Raw genomic sequence first — 4,758 nt, forward strand, 5'->3', positions numbered from 1 at the left:
GTTGCTTTAAATCATGGACTGGCCTTCCTGCAAGACGAGTTTTCATAGTTCCTCACACATATTCAATGGGGTTGGCGTCTGGGGACTGGGAAGGCCAGTCCAATACTGTGACGCCATTTACTTGTTTTGTTGTTTCTCAATGTGTTTTTCTGAGAGCACTGGTTTTGATGATGTGAGACGGTAGGATATGTTCGCCCCCTTCAGTCGAAGTTTGATGGTGTTGATACTCCCTCTTAGCAACAACTGATCGTGCTTGGCGTAGTCACAAAGAAGGGTCCCGTTTAAAAAGTTGATTGATCACTTTATCCAGATTTTTTGTCATCACTCGCTTCAAGCTGCGCTCGGTCCTCAGCATTTTTGTACACCTTATACCGCTGATTCCATATCACGACAAACCTTTTTGATTTATTAATTACTTTTGCAGATCATTTCGGCCCTTTCGAATGCGTGCATGAAAATACCGCTTCAAAACGCTTCGCGTACTTCTCACTAATATTTGTTTGGTTGCGTTTACGGGAAAGTTTTGAACGACACTAACCTGAGTTAGCACTGGCGTCGTACTCTTTGAGTGGGACTATTATGCAACAAAAAGCAGAACGAGCAGACTGTTTATCTGGATCATCGTTGTCGTCATTCCATAATTCCTGAGTGATGCTCATGCGACGTTGTTTTTTGATCAAAATTCAGCAATTTTGGAACAAACTTCGCTGCCAAACAATTCATGCCCAAAATTTCTGAAAAGATTGCATGGCATAAGCCAACCGATATGTCGACATCCCCTGCGACTTTTCTAATTGTGATTCGACGATCCTTCATAACAATTTTCTTCACTTTCTCAACATTTTCATCGGTTGCTGATGTGTTGGGGCGTCCAGAGCGAGCGTCGACATTCACATTTTCTCGACTTCCTGTGAAAAGCTTGAACCACTTATACAATTGTTTTGACTCAGAGTACTCTCACTGTCACAGTCTTTATTATTTTTATGTATTCATGACATGTATTTTTAAAGATAATCCCTTTCAAATGTTGGCCGGAACTGCGCCGTAATTCGGCCATTCGTAAACAACAATTTTGAATGAGTCTACTTCAAATAATACATTTTTGGGAGGATAAGGGACTCAACTAATTTTAATTTTGTAGCTGACTTTAGATAAAAACAGTTGTACCATACATTTCTTAAGATAAAGTGAATTTCCGATGTGGTGTTACTAATGTGATCCCGCCCCATTTAGTATGATTATTGATAGATTTTTGAGGTCAAAAGGAACATAGCGAGTACCTGGGTTTTAGTATTTGTTAAGAAAATATCGTTTTGATATTGGTATTGGCCCAGATCATTATTCTTTTTAGATCATCATGCAGTTTAAACACTAAATCTTCACTAAGACTAATTGGGCGAGGAAAATAAATTTGCGTTGCCGACTTTAGACGCATTTTTCTCAAAACTATATTTTTCGAATTGGCGTACACGATAACTCGAAAAGTTATTGACCGATCTGCCTGAAATTTAGCACACATCTTTCTTATAATATTAATTTCTATTTGAATACAAGTTTTCGAAAATTGATTTTTTCGAAGCAAAAATAGTAGGAAAATTCGCCCCAAAATTAATTTTTGTTTAAGCATTTTATCCCACGAATTTTTTTTTGCCCATTTTTGTTTAATTCATATAGAAATTATGAAATTAATAAACAAAAAAAATGTTGCTTTTTTTGTATTCAGGTTACTAACGCCGATGCTACAATGCCCGCCGATTGAGAAGCCCCGCTGCGACCTTCTTGGAAGAATTGAGTGTACATCCGCCATTTTAAATGATTCAAATAAAATAAAAAAAAAATTATTATTTTAATGTATAAATAAACTGTATGCCAGTTTTGAAAAAAATATATTGACTTCTTCATTTTAAATAATTTTAATGAAAATCAGGGAGAATATGACCGTTTACAAGTATTTGTCCCCTTAAAAAAGTTGGGGAATGACTGCCAATATACATAAATAATGTTGAAACTCAGAAAACTGAGCTTATCAAAATAAACATAACTTCTACGGAAATACCTTCAAAAACCTCCGATAATGCTGAATAGAAGAAGTATCAAAGCGTTAAAACGTACGAGCTCATCGACAAATGCACGTCCGTGTCGCAAAAAAATAACTGTGCGATTGTTTGCCAACGTTGAGTATCAAGCCAACCAATTTAGGTCACAAGAAATTGTGCAATTGTAACGCTCCTCAATGGCGGTTATGGAAATGCAAGTTTTATTTTGGAATGATGATGCCACCAGACTGTAATTAGCAGATATGTACGTTGTTTGGCTCAATATTTATCAAAATGATTGACTCACGCATTCAATATATTACTAGTTTTGAAAATAAGTTTTGGTTGACTTCTACCCTTTGTTTGGATGATTCACAATAAATTTGTTGCTTTGAGAACATCCGTGGCCGTGGTTAGGACTGATATTTTGGGGGTACAGGGCAGATTTTTGGGAATGTTGAGATTTTTTTAACTGTAATTATGGAGACAACTAAACTCGTTTTTTAAATAAATAACACCTTTTATAACGCCTAATCATCGACAAAAAACGCAACTATTTTTAAATTGTCGGAATTGCTTCTGAGAAACGATAACTTGTTTGAAACTTCTTTTGTTTCTGTTCGAGGAATGTTTCTGAAGTGAAAACTTCTTTAGAATCGTTGGGAGTGATTTGAGAAAAAGTGAAACGAAAAAAGCGACCATCTTGGCTACGAATATTACACATAGACGTAGCGACGAACTAAATAACTTTTAGGCCAGCGCCAACAGTATGGCGCAATAGCCGAGCGGCTAGCAATGTGAGCTTCCGATCCAAAATTCTTGGTTCGAATCACAAGAAAAAAAATTTTTTTTTGAAATTTGAATTGTAGGACATTTCTGATTATTTATTGAAAACAGTTTTTTGGCTTTTCCATTTTTGGTTTAGATACTGAAAGTCAGTTTAAGTGAATCGGTATAAATATTTCGTACATTAATTTTTGTGAGCGTGTAATTCTCAAAAGGTTTATTAGAAAATGGATTGACTAGGTAGTTTGTTGGTTGTGTATGGTTATCGCTTCTCGGCCTTATGGCTAAGATCAAAGTGTAGTTTAACATCTGATAGATCCTCCATCGGAGGACAACAAATGTTAAACTGATTTTTGGAAATGGGCGAAGTGTTTTAGGGGCTTGCTCCACCTCTGCCACGGGTTGGCCCGGTATTGTAGTACGGCCGGGATTTCGGCCCAAATTATTGAATAAATACAAGAAGAAATATACTAATACATTTAGCTTTGGTGGGAAGAGACATAAATTTTTATATGAATACAAGTAGACGAAAATGGAAGAAATTTGTAAGTCTGTTTCTTCGGTCCGTTTGGGTATTTTTTTTGACAACATCGAAACCAAAGCATTTGTATCATATTTTATCTATCATAAGCCACTCGTATCATTTGTTGAAATTGAAAACATTGAGGATGAATAATAATAAAATGAAGAAAATAAAATATGAACTTTATAGCAATATTATAATGAACCTATAATTATCCCGCTCCTAATGCTGCTTTCGTCTTATTCTCTCTCAGTTTGTTTTACGGAAGGTTTCACTTCTATCGCGTCTAACCGTTAGACTGGTATTTTTTAATTTGGATTCAGGCTTATATTAGTGGCAACATTGAATACTTTTCGTTGCAGTAAGTTGCATGTAGTCTAAATTTCCATCTAAAATATTAACTACAGCTGTTACTCATTCAATATCCTGTGACTAAAACGACGGAGTTGATTATTCCAAAATAAAGACTCGTAATTAACACATTCTAAGCCAATATTATTGGTTCGCTTATTAGCGAATGTTGACTTGACAATGGCACAAAAACACATTCGAATGTTACATTCTTAGCAACACTTAAAGCGTTTTCGAAAAGATAAAGTGGAATTTGAGCGTTGGTCCTCACTATGGATTAGACTTGGATTCATCAGCTAAATCAAAATAAGACTCTAAAGGGAGGTGTAAGCCTGGTTCGAGACGGATTTGTGTCCAGAAATCGGCCAAGAAGATGTTAGCATTAGTTGTTTTAGATGCGAAAGGCATTTTGTTTGTCAATTAATTGCAAACTGGTAAAACAATAAATCCTAAATATTATTGCAATATTTTAGACAAGGTGAATGAAAAAATGGGTGAAAAAAACGCCCAATATGCAAAAGAAAAAAATTATTTTTCATTAGGACAATGCAACGTGTCACAAGAGCATTTTGACAATGGCTAAAATCCATGAAATAAAGTTCGAATTGTTAGAATATTGAATATCGAATAGTTGAATACAATGATTTCACCTAGCGACTTCCATCTGTTTCCAGATCAAAAATAAATGCATGCGTGGAAAGCGTTTTTCATCAAATGTTGAGATCATGCAACCGACCAGATTCTCACATCAGGGATGGAACTTATAAATTGGAGAGACTATACCGAATAATAAAGTGTATTTTAAACTATAAAAATGTGTTTTTCTCATCGAACAGCAAAGCTTATGGAACAACCTAGTATAAATATAAAACCTATCATATATATACAACCTATGCCATATATGCATATATTTGTATGTACGCAAGTTAGTGGCTGAAATCAGGTGTTCTTAGCTCTGGCCAAATTCTATATAATTTCTCATTCATATTTCAAAGCCTGCACCTATACAATATATGACTATGGGATAAATTCTAAAATCTAAAGTTAATAAAATGCATACAT

The 4,758-nt window shown here is 35.1% G+C and overlaps 1 pseudogene; it reads left to right on the top strand.

The window, feature by feature from the left end:
• Positions 1–3,086: 3,086 nt before the first annotated feature.
• Positions 3,087–3,268, top strand: LOC128856149 (U2 spliceosomal RNA; annotated as a pseudogene).
• Positions 3,269–4,758: the final 1,490 nt, after the last annotated feature.

The sequence above is a fragment of the Anastrepha ludens genome, chromosome 2 (genome assembly GCF_028408465.1).
Source record: "Anastrepha ludens isolate Willacy chromosome 2, idAnaLude1.1, whole genome shotgun sequence".
Lineage (NCBI taxonomy): Eukaryota > Metazoa > Arthropoda > Insecta > Diptera > Tephritidae > Anastrepha > Anastrepha ludens.